This window comes from Triturus cristatus, chromosome 2_2 (assembly GCF_964204655.1).
Source record: "Triturus cristatus chromosome 2_2, aTriCri1.1, whole genome shotgun sequence".
Taxonomy (NCBI): domain Eukaryota; kingdom Metazoa; phylum Chordata; class Amphibia; order Caudata; family Salamandridae; genus Triturus; species Triturus cristatus.
In genome coordinates, this window is record NC_140582.1 from 718,221,728 (window position 1) to 718,246,625 (window position 24,898).

General features: G+C 41.6%; 1 pseudogene; it reads left to right on the forward strand.

Moving 5' to 3' along the window:
* The first annotated feature begins 2,732 nt into the window (after nucleotides 1-2,732).
* On the forward strand, nucleotides 2,733-2,883 carry LOC146862701 (5.8S ribosomal RNA; annotated as a pseudogene).
* Nucleotides 2,884-24,898: the final 22,015 nt, after the last annotated feature.

Below are 24,898 nucleotides of genomic sequence, written 5' to 3' on the forward strand. Positions count from 1 at the left end.
TCTTTGTCCCTGGGATGGAGCCCCCCGGGCTCTCTTACCCAGCCCGCCATATTGCAAAGTGCCCAGGATAGGGTTCAGTGCTCCTTCTTCCTGCCAGGTTTCTGAAGCTATGCCTCAGTCCCAGGTCAGAACTCTGTCAAGTTTAGGATTGTAAGCCCTGGGCTACATTCCTTACCCTGCTGTGTCTCAAAATGCCCTGGTCAAGGTTCCACAACCCTTGAAAGCCTTCCCAGGTTAAAAAGCTTTGACTGGGCCCCAGATCAGACCCTCGTGAGACAACCCCCCCAGCCCCTCGCCTGAGGACCAGCCCGGGCTCTGAGAACTCAGCCTGCAGACCCCTGGCCCCTCCACGGGTGAAGAGAATCTTTGTTATAAGCCCATTGTGAGCAGATGGTCATCCATAAGCTTTGGCTTTTCTAACTCAACTTGGGCTCCAGGATCATGGATGCATTTGCTCTGAAAACTCCTATCACTCTGTGTGCACAGCTTACAAGAAAGGCAGGTAGCCTTCCTCCAAATTTTTAGGGACAAGTTATGAGGGACCCCCTTGTCTTCTAGTTGTTCTCCCTGGGCACCACGATTGCCTGGGCCGGCATGTGTCAGGGCCCCAGCCCTTGGCCCTGACTGCCTTCTAGCTCCGTCTGATGTACCTTTCCTCCGAGCTCCCCTCTCATACAGTAGGCAGGGACGCAAAGCTGACACGCCCATGCATAGCATGAGAATGGTATAACCAACACTGTAGTCTGATTGATTGAGCACACTTGGTCCATTTAGAGATGGACTGCTTGGCCAACCTTGGTCATTGTTTCAAGCAAAGAGCTTCCATCCCACTTGGACCGTCTCACTCGAGGGTCTGCCTTTTGTGGAGGCCAGCCAGCAGAGTGAAGGCCAAGCAGCCTTGCTTCTGCTCCCCCAGTTGTCTGACCAGAGTGGATGGGGTCTACTGGCACTAGTCTCAGATGCCTCCTGGTGGTCCATGCCCTGCACACATGGCCATTTCTCTTCTTCTCCCAGCTTATTTCTACAGCTCAAAATGACCATTCCGTGGGGTGCTCCTCACCCATCCCTCCTTTCTGTTGTCACAGAGCATGCTGAGCCCACCAGAACCCATGTGACTGCCCTGTCTCTCGAGCCCTCTACAGGCAAGCAGAAGTTCCTGCAGCAGGCTCTCGAGGTGTGCGCAGGTGGATCCCCTCCCGTCCAGCAGGTGCGGCTACCTGATTGATCCTGACAGTAGCATTTGCTAGCCTCAAAGATTAAGCCCTGCATGTGTAATTACTTACAGCCAGTACAATGACACTGTAAATGGCTCATTAAATCAGTTATGGTGCTTTTGATTGCTCCATTTTTACTTAAGTAACTGTTTGTAATTCTAGCACTAATACATGCGGATGAGTGCTGACCTCCAGGGATGCATGCATTTATTAGATTAAGACCAATCCAGGCTTGCCCAACTGCTGTGATGTCTCTATAAAACCTTGGGCCAATCGCACGTCCCTGTGATGGCAACAATATATTCGGATATCGCCTTATCAACTTATGATGGTACTTTCTGTGTCTACCATGGTGACCATGGGTAACAATGAATCAGGGTTCGATTCTAGAGAGGGAGTCAGAGAAATGGCTACCACATCCAAGGAAGGCAGCTGGCACTCAAATTACCCACAAAGGACTTTATTGAAGCCCTGTAATTGTAGTGAGTGCACTTTAAGTCCATTCATGAGACAACAGCCGTGGCAATTCCAGCTCCAATAGCGTGTATTAAAGTTGCTGCAGTTAGAAAGCTCATAGTTGGATGTTGGGATCGAGGTGGTGGTACGCCACAAAGGGAGCTACTACCTGTCCTAACCCCTGCCTCTCGGCTCTCCCTTGATGCTCATGACTGAGTGTCCTGTAAGCGCAAAGCGTTTATTTTGAAAACAATTTATGTTCAAAATAGGCCAGTTGCCTGAATACTTCAGTTAGGAATAATGGACTCTGGTTCTGTTTTGTTGGTATTCAGAACTGGAGCCATGGTGAAGAGGGACGGCATTGGTAATTTGTGTACTGTGCAGCTAGAGGTGAAATCCTTGGACCTGCACAAGATGAACTCAAGTGAATGCATTTGCCCAAAAAATTTTCAATAAACAAGATGGAAAGTCGGAGGTTCGAAGACTATCTGATATTGTGGTAGTTCTGCCATCATTTTTGCAGACTAGTGATCTGGTGGAGTTATTCCTATGGCTTGCTGAACAGCTTCCTGAAAACCAATGTTTTTGGGTTCCGAGGGAAGAACAGTTGCAAATCTAAAGGAAATGACAGAAAGGCCCCACCAGGAGTGGAGCCTGAGGCATTATTTGTCTCAACACAAATTGAGCCTTGTGGCACCTGGCACAGACATGGAAAGGATTGACAGATTGTTCTTTGGCGAATCTGTGGGTGGTGGTGATTGGCCGTTCTTAGTGAAGTTATTTGTCTGGTTAATTACGATAATGACTTAAAACTCTTCCATGCTAAGTAGGTCTGCAAGCCCCTGCATTCGGCGTTCAGTTTCTTAGAGGGACTAGAGGCATTTTGTCATGCGAGATTGAGCAATGACACATGTGTGTTGTCCTTAGATGTTTGGGGCTGCATAGGCTTTACACTGAACATATCAGCTTGTGATTTCCAGAGGGGAAGTCTGACTGGGTCCTGGCCAGTCTCCTTGCCTCTCGTGAATCTGCAGGTGGGCGAAGGTCGTAAAAGTTGCCTGTGACTCTTGGCCCTAGATCACCCGGCTCATGTGTCAAAGAATGCAGCCAGTAGTGAGAACTAGTATGAATTGCAGGACATGTTGATCATCGACACTTCAAATGCAGCTCGTGGCCCCGGGTTCCTTCTGGGGCTATGCCTGTCTGAGGGTCGCTTGAACATCAATCACCCTGGGGTTCTTCCAGGGCCTGGCTGGGGCTAGGGTAAGGGGCTCTGCTCCTTTAGTTCCTCCAAGATCTGACCCTAACTCCTAATCCTGGATCGGAGATATGCCACCAGCGTGCCTGTCCTACACCCATCTTTGTGGGTGAGGTGAGTTACAGGCCTGCCAAGGGAATGAAAAAAACACTGGGGTGCCTGGCTGCATGCCACAGATAGCTGTCTGGGTTGTTGCACGACTAAGCGTGTGAACCACCTTGGGCACCCACTTCATGGCAGGGAAGACCCACCTGTCTACCTGCCAGTGTTGGTTTCGACACTGACCCCCACTGGCTTCGGTTTCTGATCTGCAAAAGGGTACCCTGTAGTGACTCGTGCAACCCAGGGATCAAGTTCTGGTTCGTATAACAGACTCTCTTTCTAAGACACAGACGCACTGGCTGAACAGATATATTCTCCAGCACAGTTTCAACTGGAGAACAGGTACACTTGACTGGGCAAACACACACATGAGTACAAGTTGCTGTGAAAGTGTCCCTCATGTCTGAACACTGTTGTAAATGCTGCAGCAGTGTACAGACCTCCTTAGTCGGAGTTCTTTGTTCATCACTCTTGCTGTACCTTTTGTTGCAGTGAACAAAGATGAGAGAAAAAGATGGATTATGCAGTAGAGAGATCATTCAGATGAGAACAAAAGAGATTGGCCTCCACACAAGGTGCTCAGCAGCATAGGATAAAGTCTGGGCTTCCACAGAAAGCCTCAGTGCTTGGGGACGGGGGGAAGGGAGGAATAATTCTATGCATTAGCTAGCCGTGTCAGCTGCCATGTTCCTAGGGATGTGGTGCGGGGGGGGGGAGTAAAAAAACTAAAATTAAACACTTACCTTGAGGTGCGACGTTTTCTCCTGTCCAGGCAGGATCCAACGCGGGGCTAGGAAACTGCACTAACCAATCCTGGCACTGCTCTCACAGTACAAGAGCAGCGCCAGGATTGGTTGGAGCGGCCTCTCTCAGCGCTCCTAAGAGCACTGGAGGCCTGCGCTTTCTCTAACCCAGCTGTCTAAGACAGCTAGGTTAGAGAACTTTAAAATGCAAACGTCTGGCTGGCCATCGCAAGATGGCCTGCCTAACAGGCATGCCCATTTTGAAGGGCACAACTCCCTCCTGCTGCCACTCAGCACTGGCCCACCCCGTCCTGTCACTCCGTTCCGGATGGGTAGGTTGCTCAAAAATAAAACGGTAATAAATACACTTTATTACCATTTTATTGTTCAGCGCTGGCCTGTGGGGCGCTGCTCATCCGTTCAAATGGAGGATCCCTCATTTCTATGATCTCCAGAGTCTAAGGTCATCAACGTACCCAAAGCCCAAATCCACCACAGTCTTCCAACAAAGCAATTAACTCAATTGACAGAATTACCATGATGTGTCACTTTGACTTATAGCACCATAACCATCAGTTTTGCATACGTTGGTGAAGAATGCAGTACTTGAGGAACACTATATCTAGGGTTGTGTTTCCATTCATGTTTAAAAAAGACACAATTTCCTTAAGAATCCTCTCTGTGCTAATAGAGATGAAGGTGTTTGCCTTTAGGGCCTTCCAGTAATGTCTGTGTTTCCCAGAAGGTGAAAGATCAAACCATTGCTCTTCAGTGCTTTCCATATTAAAATGTAACAAAGGCCTGCCAAGCTTGTTACATTTTCTAATTTCGCTCTGAGGCTTTGTACTTAAAGAGGTTTCAATTAGTGTTTAATTGCTAATGAATTACAAATGGTTGGCAAGTGAACTCTGGAGAAAAACAATCCCTGCCACAATGTTACCTTTCCTGTAGTTTCTGCAGAAAAGAATGCAGAATATACCATACATAGCACTTCTAGAGAAATGCAAAATCCCTAAGGCGGAAATAGAAAACATCCTTGCAATGCAGTAATTGTATAAACCACATTTCCTCGAACAGCATCAAAGAATGGCACAGCCACCAGCACAAGCGGATTACTCTGGCTCAATTTATTAAGAGATTTCAACCCATTTGGAGGAAATAAGCATCTAATAGTTATCTATAGATGTGGATGATTTGCACAGCGTGAAAGGATTGATCTCTTAAGCAGTAATGCAGATTAAACTAAAGGACACATTTTGCTCTGGTTGAATATATTATGTAGGACTTCATTACAGATTTGGAAAGTACTTATTGCACCGGGTGGTGTAGATGGTGGGTACCGGTGTGTAGGTGGTGGGTACCGGTACTCCTTTTTGTAAACAGGGACTTCGTTTTGTCATCAGACTTGGACCTAGATGGAGAGGCGAGACAGAAAAGGGAAAAAAAGGAGGATGACAAACCTATGAAAGAGGTGTCAAAGGAAGAAAGTTGGCTTGAAAAACGACATGTAACTGAGACACAAAGTATTGGTGGTGGAAGAAATGGACATCAAAACTAAGCAGTTTTGATGTTCAGAATTATTGACTTTTAGTCTTAAAAGTGGCGAGCTGATCAGAAAAAAACAATGTGCTTCTGCACTTTTTTTTCTTCTTATACTTTTGTACCATATGAACACCATCTCTCCCCTCTTCATTTTACAATGTTGTGCCATATGAACACCATATCTCCCCTCCAGTTGCTCAAAAAGCAGTTTCTTAGGCAATGATAATAATCAGTGTTGCTACCCAGCACAGAAGGATAGGAGACTTAGTTGCGATTACTGGGACCTGCAAATCATTGCAGATGTCAGTGGTAAGTGTTTAATATACTGTGATATTTTACAGACCTAGTTCGGTGTTTTCGAGGAAGAGATTTTTTGCAGTGAGCTTACTTAGGGAATGACAGCCCTTTCGATACCTATAGCTTTATGTGCACGTAGTCTGGCAGTATTCACAACACAACAACCCACACAAAGATGAAGTCTTTTGGGCATGTTCCATGTTATCCTTTTCCTCATAACCTTACATATGTACATGCCATCATTTGCACTGGGCTAGCAAGTTACCACACGTGGGACTGTGGAGACCTGCTCATTAAATAGAGCTATTTGCAGATTCCATGCACAAATTGACCACCAGGTCAAATCACCACCCAGCAGGCACAGAGGACCTTATGGGCTTCGCTGTAATTCATACACACAAGAAAGGAAACCTATGGAATTGTAAAGAAGCAGAAGATCATAAAGTGACTCCTCCAACTAAAATGAATACCTACTGATTGAGCCGTCACCTGAAAAATAATTGTTCAATAAATCCATGCTTTTTATAAATTATTTGGTGTTGACATTCTATTGCCATGGTTAATCGAATCCAAATAACCATTAGTAACAGATCGCCATGTGTTTTTTCAACCATTGCCAAGATATATAGTTCCCACGTTTTGTCCAAATGAGCCAACTATCCCAACAACCCTAATTTCCCCCTCTCCCTACCTCCGGACAGGTACCCAGAGACTCAGCTCTGTCATATGTTGAAGGCGGTCAACATAGTTGGTGAATTGAAACATAAATCTGCGATTCGCACCAAACGACAAAATGCACCCTTAGTTGAACACTGGCAAGAAGAAAAACATCAGGTAGAAGACCTGAAATGGTGCATTAAAGAAGTAGTAACATTAAGCAATAGAGGAGGAAATTTAACAACAAAACGGAAGAAAAGAGAGCAGTATTATATGTCGAAATTTGACACATATAAAAGTGGCCTGAATAGCAGGGAGGAATGGGAGAGAATTATATAAAAAGTATGAGTATCCAGTGTACATAATACAGACTTGAAATATGAATACGAGTATTTAATCAGCCTTAAAACAGTAGATGATAGAGGTAGACAATGAATATCATGCCCACTGAATACTTGCTCCATGAATCAGGATGCCCCAACTGGGCGGTCAGGATAGGACATATTACCTTACTTATGGACTTGGGTTAACCGCAGAATATAACATAGCACAAAACACTGAGTGTGGACACTGACTGATAAACAAGTGGGTAAACCATAAGTAAGTGAACACGGAATACAGAATAAAAATTAATTAAATAAAGAAGTAAGGTTAGATATCAGTAAATATGAAACTTATATTGGTAAATTTGGAGGAAAACATAGTATAAGATGGCCACCTTTAACACAGGGGGTCTAGAAAGGTAAAACCGCAGAACGACCCGTTCCAAGATGGCGGTCTAAAATTCGATAATATAACCAGTAAGAACCACAACTTGTAACACAGAGAATGCGGTAAATATCATTATGATGAGGGAACCATACTCCTTTATATGAAGAAGGGGGACTTGTGAAATGAACAACTGAGCAAGTAATTAGAAAGGAGCAAGTTTGAATATTATTAAAAAGGAATCATACATCGGAGGATTCCGAGGGAAAACTTACTATAAGATAGCCGCCATTGACATATGGGGCCAAGTAAGGTGAAAATTGCGGTAACAACCCGTTTTAAGATGGCGGCGGAAACCTGACAAACGAGAATCGCCGCCTTTAAAATATAGTATAAGGATAGATGCTTGTGACCAAAAGAATTAAAACCCCTTAAATACACACAGGAGCAATGTGAGAAAAATAAACAGACTCTACATTCAAAATTGAGTAAATCATTGAACGCAATAAATATCTTAAACATTTCGGATCGCGAAGATGAACAATAGTTAAACCAACTTAAGAATTATGAAACTTAACTCATAGACACAAGAAAGTTAAGTAAATAAAAAATCATGAAAGAAGAGAGAATGGTCAGGTAAGGCTGAGAGGAAAATAACACACTGTAAGATGGCCACATCGAAACAGATGAGTCTGCAGTAGGACAGCAGAGCAGTGTAGGTAATTGAATAAACTTGGGCAATTGACAGCCAATAGAGAGGAGTATAAAAAGAAGACCTAAAGTTTCCAAAACTCAGTTGGAGACTGAGAGGCCAGCAGGACGGACGTCTACAGGAAATGCTCTTCCCTTTCTCAAGTAAGTTCTAGAGTTAGACTAGGCTCCCCACTATACTTTTTGAAGGTATATTTAAAAAAATGAGAACCTTTTGGTAATTAAGTTATGTTTTGTTTCCTTAGTTTATGATCTGACAAGACTTAGATGAGACACCCCATTTTAAAAAGGAAAAAAAGGGTGGTAAAGAGGAAAAGGCAAGAACCTTCTCCACAAAGGTAAGACAAAGCCAACAAAGGGACCATGCCAAAAAATCCCTTTTTTGATAAAAAGAAAAAAATACTATCTGATAAAACAAGATGTGTTAGCTTATAGAGAGGAACCTAACTAAATAGAGTCTGTCCCGCATATATCCCTCAGAAATGAATAAGGTAAGGGGTGAATAATGAAGCCTGGAATAACTAGAATAGGATATAAAATTGAAAGATGTATTAGGTGGCGCTTACTAATAGAAATAAACCATTTTGTCGGCAGATAACAGACTTCCTTGAATGATGTTAGAAACAAGAAGTTTGAAGTAAATTGAGACAGCGATATATAAAACGCACTCTACGCATCAAGGTACCTAGATCTATATACCATAAAGAGCGGTGCCGCGGGGAGGCCAGACACAGCGGGCAGTGACACAGGAGCAGTTGCTAATACAGGCACCCCGTTACGGGCTCATGGGGCATTTTACCTCTTGAATACAAATGAACTGATTTACGATACCTAATCAGGTATCAAACACGTGCATTGGGAATCAACATGCACTGAAATTCTTGTGACTATTAGTGTAATTTTGCACTCCACATAATCTCGTGAGTGTAGATAGGGATCGCACTCATCCTGACGAAGAAGCTTGGGGAGCTTCGAAACATGTTGACTCACCTAGGAGGCACAGCTCATTGAGGCATATCTACCTCCGCCCCCCAATTTTAAGAATACCAACTCACAGGTATATTAAAAATTATTTTCTAAACCGACGAGCCAGGTATTTTTTAACCACACTCACCCATCCACTCCTGACCGTCGCACTCACTCCCCTACAAAACACATAGTCGTTTTCACAACAAAAAGGTGCTCCCACGTAATCGTAGGTTGTAGCACGCCCCGTCCCATAGAGGGGCGGGAAGACCCCTATGATGAAGCATGACACCAAGGGTCCTTTTGGTGTGTGAGGGGTATTTTTACAACACTGTGTGTTTTTCCCACCATTGTAGAAAACATACTTTACCCGGGAGGACATTTAAATATTTTTTCTGAACCTGTTCTTAGGGTGGATCTTTATGGTTTGTAAACTACAGAAGGAGGACGTATCCACCTCCACTACTTTTGATAAGTAGTACCTCTCCACTCCCCCCTTGTTTTTTTCATACCTAAATCTATATACCCTTGATATTAACTGTTAAATGAATAACTTAGAGATGCAATAAAATTGGATGGTGAGAATAGATCTAAATTTTCCTATTATATGTAAATTCTCTCTGTCAGTTAAACAGAATCCATTAACATCAGAAGATAGCCATACATGGTGAAAATACTGAGTGAGGATACAGAAAAACGTATGAATAAGAGGCCACTAAAAGGATTTTTTTCCTCTACATGACAATTAATAATGATGATGATTAAGTTTTATTAATATAATTCATAAAAACATTTATAGATGACTAAGTTACCAGCCCCTCTTTCTCTTTGTAGCACCATTCTATCTTTTATCCGAAAGTGGTGAAGGATTGCAATAGTATCTTTTGCCGATTGATTGAGGCTTCAAAACAGTACCAAATTCAGGTATGCAACAAAACATACAGGGATAGAAATAATAGTTAAAAGAAAAATCCTCTCCCAAGGAGAGTGATCGAGATGATACTGTCTACAGGTTACCAAATATTAGAATGATTATTTGTAAATATATATCCAACAGTTTTGATGATGTTCTTCACCATGGTATAGAGATGTTTTAATGTAAAGTAAATTATACAATTGTGGTAGAACAACTTTGGTCTAATGAAAGTGGTGAGACCCTAAATGAATTAAGGAGCCGTTCTTAAGATAAAGTGGGGATAAATAGATGGTTGTATGAATATACAATGTCAAAAGAAAAGTTTGTTAGATTGATGCATGTATTTTCTGAAGACGAGCAAAGGAATATAAACATCAGAATACCAGTTCTTTCTTTACAATAATTCAATGTTCATATTTTTGTCTAGATGTTTTTATAATTGGAAATTGTTGTTCTGAAGAAGGTGACGATATTTTAGATCACCGAAACGCCCCGTTGACAGTCTTTTTTCAAAATATCTTTGTTTTATTATTATGTATTGTATATTTTTTTTAATGAATAACATGGAAAAATGTTTTTAACTGATATGGATGAATAATGAAGAATACACTGGTTAATAAAATAGGTAAACATCTTATTCCTTTGCATCTGTGTAGTTGTTTCGTTTGACTCTGTAATCACAAAGCATTGAATTACTTTATTGTAAATTTGGTAACCTGCATAAGACTCTATCGCACACCAAGTCCCTTTTTCTCACGTAAGAAAAGAGAGGCCCAGGAGGAGATAATCTCTTCCTAATCACATCAACAGTAGATGGGAACTTTTGTTTTTTTGAGTCCATATACCCATCCCTTTTCCAAAGAAGGGTACCTCCCACATTACCTTTAGATCATAGTGAATTGAAACATTACATTTACTACTTCGTGTTAGCTTTACTAATAGTAGGCGTATAGGCATAGAGTCCGTAGTCTCAGTCGGGGGGTGGTTTGGGGACAAGGGCCAGGTAGGGGTGAGAAGTGACGGAGGTACAGATCACTTCAGTTCATTCTTTCACCATATAGTGGAACACCGGTCCCATACTTAGAGAATATCATCCTTTCAGTACTAGCCCAGATAATCTCTCCATTGCCATTGTGTCCTATATTAATTGTTATAAGAGACTAAGCATGGGAGGGGGGGCAGGGTTGGCTTGCTTCCAGGCCCCAGCAGTGAGGATCTTAACCGCTACAACTATTAATGGTCGTATAATCTGATAAAGGACACTGGAAAATATAATGCACACTCGACAGACTGCTTCAGCACAATCAAGGATAGTGCTATTTTTGAAACATGTTTATAGGGCACAACCAGCCTGCTTTGGCATCTTAGTGGACTCTGAATAGTTTTAATAATCCATTGCAGACCAGAATCTGATTCCGACAGTGCAGATGTGCAGTCAGTGGAGTGAAAGGGTGTGTTACTGGTGTCAGTATGGCAGCTAGCACTGAGAAGTGAGTTGTAAGTTTGAAGGATGAAGTCTGAGGGCTACCATTTGGTATGTGTGCCCACTGTCCCTCAGATTATTAGCTGGTGAGATACTGTGCTGTTGGGGGCTATAGGCCTGGATGCGGCATGGAACATGCCTATGTCTATGTGCAGATTCCCCACAATGCACAACTTCAAAGCTCCTGACCCTGCATGTTTTCAGAAGCAGAAAAGGATGCAAGTGTGCACAGAGTGGTGCAGTGCCTGGACAGAAGCCTCTCATCTAAGAAGTACAAGCATCATCTAACCCCTGCATAAGGCAACTATATATATATATATATATATATATATTCACTGAAAAAACCATAGGTTTCACACATGTTATAGTTAGCTGGACATTTTACTGATAAAAAACCAATGAAATTCCCCCGTTATAGTTACTGTAGGCAACTATAACTCACGCGACCGTAATCCTCTGCTGATGCTAATACTGTATTTAGACACTTATTTGCCCATATCTTCTTCCATTAAATTTTAGCTATACATATATTACAAATATTTTTTTTTCATAAAGACACATATGTCATCAGCAGAGGATTACGGTCGCGTGAGTTATAGTTGCCTACAGTAACTATAACGGGGGAATTTCATTGGTTTTTTATCAGTAAAATGTCCAGCTAACTATAACATGTGTGAAACCTATGGTTTTTTCAGTGAATTAGCAAGGTTTTTTAAATGCTATTTCCTAACTATAACGTGTGTGAAACCTATGGTTTTTTCAGTGAATTTGTACGGTTTTTTAAATGCTAAGTTACTTTACGCCATTTGTGGCGTGCGCGCCCACTTAACGCAGTTCGTTCCGTGCACGGTTTTTATCAACTTTAATAAGCCCTGTACATTTGGTGGCCTTCGACCACAAAAAGCACAGGGGGTGAGGTCAATGTGGATAGTGTTTTTTTTATTTTTATTTTTTTACCGTAAGCGTACGGTAAGCTTACGGTAAGCGTACGGTAAGCGTACGGTAAGCGTACCCCGCGAAATTGCCGAAAAAAAAATAAAACCGTTTTTGCTCTTGGGGGATGTTTGGGGACTCCCTCAACATGACTATGTGGGAGGGAGTTGTCAAAACAGCCCCGTAACATGTTTTTGGCCATCATGTTTGATAAACAACACTCAGTGCGAGAGACAAAATGGCGGACGCCGCTTCCTGGTTTCGGCCGATTCGAATGTTTACTAAGATCTAAGAGCCAATCAGAATCGCGCTCGCGCACGCCATATATATATTACCTACTGGCGGTCGCCAGTAGGTAGTTATAGTTAGGACCACGTTTCCATAGGAAAACCTCAACATTCTATTTTGAATAACTTTGGCGCCGGTCGACGAATCCTCGCGAATTTCTCAAAATAGGTGGGGCGCTATGCTCCGCTCCTACCCTGAAAGTCTCGGGGGGATCCGTCAAGCGGGGGCTGAGATAAAAGGGGGGTCCCAAAACGCGTTTTTCCCATGCATTTTTCCATAGGACCTTTAGAACGAGCTACAGCCCGAACGGCTGAACAGAATTACTCAAAATTTGGCAGAGAGGTAGTCCCTAGGTCAAGGAAGTGCCTTTTGTAGGTTTGGTGTAAATCTGTTCAGTAGATTCTGAGAAAATAGCCTTTAAATCAATATATATATCTGAGCCCGCTTACGGTACGCTTACCGTACGCTTACGGTAAGCGTACGGTGGCGTGCGCGAGCGCGATTCTGATTGGCTCTTAGATCTTAGTAAACATTCGAATCGGCCGAAACCAGGAAGCGGCGGCCGCCATTTTGTGTATTTCACTCTGAAAAAAAAGAGTGAAAACAAGGAAAGGGGGCAATGAGGAGAGTTACAGACCCCCTTACATTTGTGAGGGGGTCAAAGAAGGACTGTAAAGTACAAAGAAAACATTTATTGATTTTAAAAAAAATCACGGGGTACGCGTACGGTAAGCTTACGGTAAGCGTACGGTAGAAAAAAAAAAAAATGAAAATCAGATTTAAGTGTTTAGATATTAGGGGGCTCTAAAAAGAGCCGTTGTGTTTATGAAATGATTTTTTAGTGGTACCTACAAGTAAGTACAGATTTGTTGACGTGCTTTCTTGCTTTGTCATCGCACCTCGTGCCCACCGTGCGTGCACGGCACTAACTGCGTAAAGTGGGCACGCGGTGCGCGAAGCGCACCGCGTGCTCACTGTGCGCGCACGGTGCGCGAAGCGCACCGTGCGCGCACGGAACGAACTGCGTTAAGTGGGCGCGCACGCCACGAATGGCGTAAAGTAACTTAGCATTTAAAAAACCGTACAAATTCACTGAAAAAACCATAGGTTTCACACACGTTATAGTTAGGAATTAGCATTTAAAAAACCTTGCAAATTCACTGAAAAAACCATAGGTTTCACACATGTTATAGTTAGCGGAAATTTTACTGATAAAAAACCAATGAAATTCCCCCGTTATAGTTAGTGCAGGCAACTATAACTCACGCGACCGCAATCTTCTGCTGATGACATATGTGTCTTTATGAAAAAAAAATATTTGTAATATATGTATCGCTAAAAATGTATGGAAGAAGACATGGGCAAATAAGTGTCTAAATACAGTATTAGCATCAGCAGAGGATTGCGGTCGCGTGAGTTATAGTTGCCTGCACTAACTATAACGGGGGAATTTCATCGGTTTTTTATCAGTAAAATTTCCGCTAACTATAACATGTGTGAAACCTATGGTTTTTTCAGTGAATATATATATATATATTCACTGAAAAAACCATTTCCGCTAACTATAACATGTGTGAAACCTATGGTTTTTTCAGTGAATATATATATATATATTCACTGAAAAAACCATAGGTTTCACACATGTTATAGTTAGCGGAAATTTTACTGATAAAAAACCAATGAAATTCCCCCGTTATAGTTAGTGCAGGCAACTATTACTCACGCGACCGCAATCCTCTGCTGATGCTAATACTGTATTTAGACACTTATTTGCCCATGTCTTCTTCCATACATTTTTAGCTATACATATATTACAAATATTTTTTTTTCATAAAGACACATATGTCATCAGCAGAAGATTGCGGTCGCGTGAGTTATAGTTGCCTGCACTAACTATAACGGGGGAATTTCATTGGTTTTTTATCAGTAAAATTTCCGCTAACTATAACATGTGTGAAACCTATGGTTTTTTCAGTGAATTTGCAAGGTTTTTTAAATGCTAATTCCTAACTATAACGTGTGTGAAACCTATGGTTTTTTCAGTGAATTTGTACGGTTTTTTAAATGCTAAGTTACTTTACGCCATTCGTGGCATGCGCGCCCACTTAACGCAGTTCGTTCCGTGCGCGCACGGTGCGCTTCGCGCACCGTGCGCGCACAGTGAGCACGCGGTGCGCTTCGCGCACCGCGCGCCCACTTTACGCAGTTAGTGCCGTGCACGCACGGTGGGCACGCGGTGCGATGACAAAGCAAGAAAGCACGTCAACAAATCTGTTTCTGCTTTCCTCCGTGACTATGGTATGGGTGCCATTTACCACAACAACTTGCGTTATGACATGCAAGACATTTATAGAGGAGATGGTGTGCACTTCAATGATGAAGGGAACAGAGTCTTCCTCTTGAACCTTAGACTCTGCATCGGTACTTACTTGTAGGTACCACTAAAAAATCATTTCATAAACACAACGGCTCTTTTTAGAGCCCCCTAATATCTAAACACTTAAATCTGAATTTCATTTATTTTTTTATTTTTTTTTCTACCGTACGCTTACCGTAAGCTTACCGTACGCGTACCCCATGATTTTTTTTAAAATCAATAAATGTTTTCTTTGTACTTTACAGTCCTATTTTGACCCCCTCACAAATGTAAGGGGGTCTGTAACTCTCCTCATTGCCCCCTTTTCTTGTTTTCACTCTTTTTTTTCTGAGTGAAACACACAAAATGGCGGCCGCCGCTTCCTGGTTTCGGCCGATTCGAATGTTTACTAAGATCTAACAGCCAATCAGAATCGCGCTCGCGCACGCCACCGTACGCGTACCGTAAGCTTACCGTAAGCGTACGGTAAGCGTACCGTAAGCGGGCTCAGATATATATATTGATTTAAAGGCTATTTTCTCAGAATCTACTGAACAGATTTACACCAAACCTACAAAAGGCACTTCCTTGACATAGGGACTACCTCTCTGCCAAATTTCTAGTAATTCTGTTCAGCCATTCGGGCTGTAGGTCGTTCTAAAGGTCCTATGGAAAAATGCATGGGAAAAACGCGTTTTGGGACCCCCCTTTTATCTCAGCCCCCGCTTGACGTATCCCCCCGAGACTTTCAGGGTAGGAGCGGAGCGTAGCGCCCCACCTATTTTGTGAAATTCGCGAGGATTCATCGACCGGCGCCAAAGTTATTCAAAATAGAATGTTGCGGATTTCCTATGGAAATGGGGTCCTAACTACAACTACCTACTGGCGACCGCCAGTAGGTAATATATATATATATATATATCCAACTACCACTCCAAAAGCGCTTCTCGGCACCATGAACAGAGAGACGGACACCTTCTTCTTCGTAGAAAACTGCAGCCGCAGTATCGTCTTTATTATTCAAATCATAGATCAGTGCAATGAAACGGAACGACGCGTTTCGGCCAACTGTGTGGCCTTGCTCACATGAATGCATTGCAAATAGGTAACATTTTTATACTCAATAGTAAGAAAGGGGAGGTGACATAACTTTCCTTGCTATTGGTTGACTACCCAATACACAATCATAGACATAGAAGAAATATGCATAAGTGTTACAAAAATCAAAAGGTGGTCATAGGCTTAGTACAGGAACCAAATTGTTAGCCACAATATAAATAAATGTGTTAACCAAAACGTAACCTCTATGAACTTCATGAATAATCAGTCTTTTGTGATTTTTAAAGTCGGAAGAACAGAAAAAAATGCCGTAACTGAATAAAGGCATTGGGGAGCCACTGGTTTCGTATTATAACAGGTACAAATACTGGGAGGCAACAGATAATAATCCACGACCAATGAAAAATTCATGTAATTCATAGGTAGCTCACTGAAAGCCAACCACAACAAAATATGCATTTTAAAATAGCAGGTCTAGTCTATGCTGTGAAATACGTAAGGTTCCATAATAAAGAATTGATTTTAAATATAATTAATCTAATAAAGTGCAAAGTGTTAAAATAATCCTAAATCAAAAGTAGAGCGTGTATTTGTGCCCATCCCCTATCCTGATAATGTGACCCGTATATGGGTATTGAATGAGACTGAGTGAGTTGATGAATTAATAGCAGAATCAACCCTAAAAATACAATCACGTTGTTTGAGATTATTGGAGTAAATACAACGAGGAAGTAACAACGAATACCTGGTGTGGACCCAGAATCTCAATCAATCCACAAAAACAAATAAACATAAGACTCGCTAAAAAATACAGTTCATTACCCTCAGACAAACTACATTCCTAGATCGGGAATATTAACAGTCACCTTTTTCCATTACGAAAAAATACTTAAAGATAGTAGAACAGATCTTCACACAAATTCAACCCTCTTGGAGCCTTGGAATCTAGTTCCATTATATATTTAGTTTCCAATTGTCTGAGTTGTTTTTCACGGTTGCCCCCCCGTTTGTTTATTGGGACATTGTCTATCACATAATATTGCAAGACATTGAGATTATTACCATGTTCTGTCTTAATGTGACGGGCCACCGGGTAGGAAGGGTCGGAGTTAACTATGGCCCGTAAGTGCTGCAAGATGCGCACATAGACCTGTAACTTTGTGCTACCGACGTAGCGGAGGCCGCAAATACATTGCAGAATATATACCGCATGATCTGTCCGGCATGTAAAGTGTCCTCTGATGTTGATGGATTCGTCCGAGAACGGAGTGCAGTAGGATTTGGTATTAATCCCAAACTTGCATGCCCTACATGTGCTGCATTTAAAAAAACCCTTTTTGGGGGATAGCCAAATGTTCTTGCGATCTAGTTCCGGACTAGTTTTAACCAGATCATTTCTCATAGAATGTGCCCTGCGGTAGGTGAAATTAGGCTGTGTGGGCAGAAATTGAGAAAGCACCATGTCAGTTAGGACAATAGGCCATTGGGTTTTTATGATGGAGCGAATAGTATTTGCCTGTCTGCTATATGTAGAAATAAAACGACAGACTGTTTTGTCTTGATTGACATTGCTGTTGTAATTGCAATTGTCAATGGGGGGATCCGAGATGTTGTTATTGTGTCTAGGTGTGGTAACTAGGAGAGTTTGTCTGTCTTTACTGTTAGCTTTATTAAGCGCTATTTTAAGTTTGTTAGCTTGGTACCCTCTCTGTAAAAACCTGATTTTTGCTGCTTCCTGAGCTATGCAAAGTTGTTCTTCATTACTACAGGCTCTACGTATTCTCAAAAACTCCCCGTAGGGGAGACTGGATATGGTGTGCTGCGGGTGAAAGCTACTAGCGTGAAGTAGGGTGTTGCCTGCTGTGGGTTTCCTGTATAGGCAAGTCTGAATGGTGTTGTTTTGAATATAGACAGAAACATCCAAAAAATTAATAGATGTAGAATCAATATGGGAGGTAAAGTTAAGATTTAACTTGTTGCAATTGATAACTCTTACAAAATCTTCAGCTTGTTGTCTTGTACCATCCCAGATGATGAATATATCATCTATATATCTCCACATAGTGATGATATGTTGAACACATAAATTCCTGTGTTCGCCCATGAGGACATGCTCCTCCCACCAGCCTACATGTAAACATGCGTAGCTGGGAGAGAAGCATGCCCCCATAGCCACTCCTTGTTTTTGTCTGAATATAAGCCCATCAAACATGAACAGGTTATTATGTAAACACCAATGTATCATTTTTAGAAGGATTTCATTGTGTCTGTACATGGAAATATTGCGTTTCTTCAAGAAATAATCTACAGCAAACAGTCCATCATGATGCCTGATGCTAGTATAGAGAGATGAGATGTCTAAGGTCATCAACAAATAATTCCCCGACCATTGAATGGAATTAAGTTTGGATAAAAAGTCCTTAGTATCTCTAAGATATGTGGGCAAACCAGTAACATGTTCTTGAAGATAAAAATCCACATAGCGAGAAGTGTTCTCAAAGATACTGTTGTTAGCTGAAATGATAGGCCGGCCTGGCAAGGGATCCACCTGCTTGTGTATTTTCGGTATTAGGTAGAAGGTAGGTAAAACCGGAAACTCTTTATTCAGAAAGTTCATTTCATCTTTTGAGATTAGACCTTCTCTTTTCCAACTACTTAGATCATCTTTGTAGTCTTTAATGATTTTTCTAAAAATGGCTGCATTGGAACGTTCATAGCACTCCAAATCGTTGATGTGTCTATATGCCTCTTCTCTATATTGTTGTTTGCCCCACAGGACGATATTGCCTCCTTTATCTGCATTGTTGATGACCACTGACGAATTAGATTTTAATTTTTCCATGAGTTGGAAGTAACTTTGGTTTTTTTTGGAATAAACTTTAAATTTTGTTTTCTTGGTTTTCACATAAAGTTTTTTTAGTTCGTCAGTGATGCGATCATGGAAGATATCTAGCGCGTCACGAGGCATGATTGGAACAAAGGTGGAAGGTGCTCTGAACGGACTGTTCCCAGGAGCCGCTAAATTAAGACCTTCGGCATCAGCGATTTCTTGAGTATTTTGTGGAACTTGTGAGTTATCTGTAGACTCATGTAACAAGGAGTGAAGTGTTGACAAAGTGGGGAGTTCTTGGATGGTAAGAACTGATTGAATAGTTTCAGTTGTTTTGTGTGGATCAGTTTTTCCATGGTTTTTGATAGTATAGAATTTAGACAGTTTTAGTTTGCGTATGAACTTGTATACGTCAACTCTTGTTTCAACATAGTTAAAGTTGCTCTCGGGACAGTAACTTAATCCTAACGAGAGCAGTTGTTTTTCAGCTAGGTTGAGTTTGATGTCAGTGAGATTAACGATGGTTTTGTCTAGCTCTTCAGGTGTTAATGCCAGTTTTTCCTTCTCCTCTGCTGCCCTCTGCCTCTTGCGTTTGTTGCTTTTGCGCCTTTCTCGCCTTCGCTGATTTCTGTTGTTCCGTTTGGCTGATTGGGATTTCTCGGTCGTAAGGACATTTTCCGCTGTTCCCTGATAAAATCCATTTCCTCAGCTAGAGATAAGGGCCCCAGATTACTTGTGTTGTTGCCGTCCGGAACGCCACTACGTTCAGAGTCCGTGTCACTGGGAATACTGCTAATATCAGAAGTTGACGACAAGGGGGTATGTGAGGTACTGGCAATGTTGTAGTTAGGTCCTGGTTCTTGTGTTGCCCCCTTTCGTTTTTGTTTCTTGATGTAGTCGTACTTTTTGGCAAAAGTGAACACTTGGCCCTGTTCGTAATCGTTTTTATCTCTAGTGAATTTATACGCTTTTCTGGTTTTGATGATTGCTTCTTGTTTATTTAAACGGGCAGACATATCTGTGATACTTTTATCAATGAAATCTTGGTTGCTTGACATCTTGAGTTTTTCTATTTCTTGTTGAATCCTTGTAATCTCGCTGATGTTGACATCCCTATCGATCTTGGCGTATTTTACTAGTAGGCAAACTAGGCGCATTGACGCTTCTAAATTACTATCAGCCCATTCCTTTAGAAGCAATGGATTAGGGTTTTCAAAGCTAGGTGCTAGCATAATTCTGAGTCCCCTTGGCACTCGTCCGACCTCGTGGTATTTTTCCAAAGATTTAATCTCCCACCATTTAGTAAGCTCGCTTCGTTTGTGTTTCTCCAAAGCTTTTAGTAGGTTTTTCAGGTCGGATACCTGTGAAATCTCTACTGGCGGCTGATTGCTATTGGCGGTGGTTTTGGGTTGATTGCTAAAGAGTTCATCAGCTGCTCGCTCTCTTTCTTGCAACGCTTCATCCGACATTGCACTGAGTCTATAGAGCTATGATTGATAAACAACAGTTGGGAAAATCAATGAAAATGGTATTTCCCGTGGCTCTGCAGTTAGCATGTACCTCCCCTCCTGCAATATGTGGCTAACAATACATTCTCGACTTACTGTAACTGAACAGAAGCTTCATACGCGTCCTCCGACACGAAGTGAAATCCGTCACGGTCTCAAGCGAGAAAGGCGAAAACGCCGTTCAAAGCCAGCGTGCAGGGGGCTGTCCTTCAAAAAGCTTCCGTAGAGCTGCCAATCCAAAGGCCTGAAACAAGAACAGCCGACTTGTGGGGAGGGGTCCGTCTTAGGAAAATCAAGCCAATTTTCCGCGGGTAAATCCAACTACCACTCCAAAAGCGCTTCTCGGCACCATGAACAGAGAGACGGACACCTTCTTCTTCGTAGAAAACTGCAGCCGCAGTATCGTCTTTATTATTCAAATCATAGATCAGTGCAATGAAACGGAACGACGCGTTTCGGCCAACTGTGTGGCCTTGCTCACATGAATGCGTTGCAAATAGGTAACATTTTTATACTCAATAGTAAGAAAGGGGAGGTGACATAACTTTCCTTGCTATTGGTTGACTACCCAATACACAATCATAGACATAGAAGAAATATGCATAAGTGTTACAAAAATCAAAAGGTGGTCATAGGCTTAGTACAGGAACCAAATTGTTAGCCACAATATAAATAAATGTGTTAACCAAAACGTAACCTCTATGAACTTCATGAATAATCAGTCTTTTGTGATTTTTAAAGTCGGAAGAACAGAAAAAAATGCCGTAACTGAATAAAGGCATTGGGGAGCCACTGGTTTCGTATTATAACAGGTACAAATACTGGGAGGCAACAGATAATAATCCACGACCAATGAAAAATTCATGTAATTCATAGGTAGCTCACTGAAAGCCAACCACAACAAAATATGCATTTTAAAATAGCAGGTCTAGTCTATGCTGTGAAATACGTAAGGTTCCATAATAAAGAATTGATTTTAAATATAATTAATCTAATAAAGTGCAAAGTGTTAAAATAATCCTAAATCAAAAGTAGAGCGTGTATTTGTGCCCATCCCCTATCCTGATAATGTGACCCGTATATGGGTATTGAATGAGACTGAGTGAGTTGATGAATTAATAGCAGAATCAACCCTAAAAATACAATCACGTTGTTTGAGATTATTGGAGTAAATACAACGAGGAAGTAACAACGAATACCTGGTGTGGACCCAGAATCTCAATCAATCCACAAAAACAAATAAACATAAGACTCGCTAAAAAATACAGTTCATTACCCTCAGACAAACTACATTCCTAGATCGGGAATATTAACAGTCACCTTTTTCCATTACGAAAAAATACTTAAAGATAGTAGAACAGATCTTCACACAAATTCAACCCTCTTGGAGCCTTGGAATCTAGTTCCATTATATATTTAGTTTCCAATTGTCTGAGTTGTTTTTCACGGTTGCCCCCCCGTTTGTTTATTGGGACATTGTCTATCACATAATATTGCAAGACAATGAGATTATTACCATGTTCTGTCTTAATGTGACGGGCCACCGGGTAGGAAGGGTCGGAGTTAACTATGGCCCGTAAGTGCTGCAAGATGCGCACATAGACCTGTAACTTTGTGCTACCGACGTAGCGGAGGCCGCAAATACATTGCAGAATATATACCGCATGATCTGTCCGGCATGTAAAGTGTCCTCTGATGTTGATGGATTCGTCCGAGAACGGAGTGCAGTAGGATTTGGTATTAATCCCAAACTTGCATGCCCTACATGTGCTGCATTTAAAAAAACCCTTTTTGGGGGATAGCCAAATGTTCTTGCGATCTAGTTCCGGACTAGTTTTAACCAGATCATTTCTCATAGAATGTGCCCTGCGGTAGGTGAAATTAGGCTGTGTGGGCAGAAATTGAGAAAGCACCATGTCAGTTAGGACAATAGGCCATTGGGTTTTTATGATGGAGCGAATAGTATTTGCCTGTCTGCTATATGTAGAAATAAAACGACAGACTGTTTTGTCTTGATTGACATTGCTGTTGTAATTGCAATTGTCAATGGGGGGATCCGAGATGTTGTTATTGTGTCTAGGTGTGGTAACTAGGAGAGTTTGTCTGTCTTTACTGTTAGCTTTATTAAGCGCTATTTTAAGTTTGTTAGCTTGGTACCCTCTCTGTAAAAACCTGATTTTTGCTGCTTCCTGAGCTATGCAAAGTTGTTCTTCATTACTACAGGCTCTACGTATTCTCAAAAACTCCCCGTAGGGGAGACTGGATATGGTGTGCTGCGGGTGAAAGCTACTAGCGTGAAGTAGGGTGTTGCCTGCTGTGGGTTTCCTGTATAGGCAAGTCTGAATGGTGTTGTTTTGAATATAGACAGAAACATATATATACATATATGTGCCATAGAGCTACTGGTCTGGACTCTCACAGGATTTACCAGTAAATACCTCCAGAATACATTCCTCGTAACCCATACCATCCTTGGTAGGAAATCATGATTCTTAGTTGCTGCAGCTAGGACTTGTTGAAACCCTTGTCGTCTGTTTTTCCATGAAGCTGACAAAAGACATCTTGGGAGCCAGAAAAGTATTGCACATCATGCTTGCAAATGATATAGACATGCACTTGTTTCTCCTTGTCCTCTCTTGGCATGTGTTTGTCTTCATAATGAGTCATCTGTTAGGATTACAAACTCCATTGCATTTTTTTATGTTCTATAAAGAGTTACCCAAGTGGGTTAAAAAAACTAAGCATAGTTGCAAACCTCTCAGTGCAAATATGTTGGCACAGAATATTTGTAGGATAGTATGCAGATCTTGGCATTATGGTGTGCAGATATTGATATGATTGCTGAGGGTTCAAATGGAACACACAGTACTAACAATGTAAGCAGACTTGTGGAATGCCATTACCTTATGTCGAAGATAGCACTCTTTCACAAACAATATATAATAACCCCAGGGGTAATTCAATTTACTATATCATCTTTAATTGCATTTCACCTCAGAAGAAATGTTGAGTTTCATTCTATACCAGAGATTGGGAACTCCAGAAAGTGTCACTGGGTATGTCCTATATCAAATTAAAAGTTAAATCTCAAAGTCAACTCTATTGCCTTACTAAAGATCTCCTTGCACTTGTGTATATCGACCCTCCTGCAGTACAGATGAAGCGGGGCTATGCGCCCAGGCACTGTGACAATATCCAATGTCTCTGTTTCTCTCTTTTGACCCATTCCCTTTTCCCCGGGTCTAATGAGACAGTTGTAGTGTGGGTTTGGAGAAGTGTAGAAGGCTCCTTTGCTTCTGTTCGATCCAGATTTCAGGGTTAGTGTGCCTTGACACAATAGTAGCCAGCAATGTTGGTTTGCGTCCAATGGTCTGTCTATGAATTCTGTTATCGAGAGGTGTGCAATGCCTTGGGGAACAGAGTTATGGGTGCAGTGATATCTGCTATGCAGCGTATTTATGGTTCATGAATGCACTGATCTGCTTAATATCAACTGAGACAAGTCAGGCTGGAGGTGTTTTGATTAGGGGGTGCCTTGTTGTGAGCATGTTGACAACCACCTAGGTAACATATCTCTACAGTGTTAGATTTGTGTTTGATATTCTGTCTAATGCGTGGTATTGAAAGTGTGTGTATGACAAATGAGGTGCTAAAAGTGATAAGTGTTGACTTCAGAACTAAGAATCTGGGCTCTCAACAACAGACAAGCAATGGATTTAGCTACAAACAGAAAAGGGGTCAGATAGCATGAAATTCGATTAACTAAAGTGACGAGGATAGCAAAGTGAGTTTACATAACATCTGACCTTGATGACATCATGGAAAGTGACGTCAAATGACCCTAATGCCATCACAAGATGTAATGCCACAAGATCTTTAGGTTACATTACAAGGAGTGACATCACTGAATTAAAAAAAACCAATAATAAATAGGGAAAAATCAATGTTAGTTACCAATCCTATATTAACTTAGCAGCTGTCACAATATGCCTGTGCCACAGTTATCAAAAGGCAGCAGCACATCTTTCCTAGGCCAGTTACAGTTATAACATTCCCCAAAATAGCTTCCGATACTTAGATACAGCCTTAAATGCGCAGGGATAGCCATCAGTTATTAACTACAGAAATAATTTGCCTAATGATGAAATAATCTCCACATGTCCAGGCAAAATCAATACTTGCTCAAGAGTAACCCCTTATACCCAGAGTCCCTTATTAAGTATACATCCAAGAACTAGAGGCTGAACCAAGGTGGCACAGAAACGGAGCTGTCATTATCAGAGACTATATGCACACATATTGCACACACCAAGACACGTGTCCACCACAAAATGCAGATGCTCATTTCACACACAATTTCCATTCTTTTGTCTTTCTCCCATCACAACTGATTAGGTGTACCAAACATGGAAGCCTATTCTGGGATCATCCTGTTTGTTAATCACTGATTTGTGTAGCAAAAACCTAGTCTGTGAGTACATCTATGTATAATTGCTTGGCTATATATACACACACCAGCTGTAGCCAACATCAGTTCACGATGCCTGGATACCCTCTTGGGTGATTAGCAGCGCTCTACAAATTCACACAATCTAACAAGAGGGCAGTATCCAAGACACATTTTGAGAATAACCATTGGCTGTATAAAATGTTGCATTTAGATTCCTTTCATGCACATTCCTTTTATTCGGCTATCCTAATCATCTATAGACACTCTAATGTGGCATCCTGGTAACCTCACAGGAGACTGGTTATATATAACTGCATATAAAAAAAATCCCCTGAATGAAAATTCTTTTTAAAACAGGCAGTGAAATAAAGAAGTGTTCTAGCGCCGAAGCACTCTCTGGAAAGCAAGTTCCCCCGGGGGC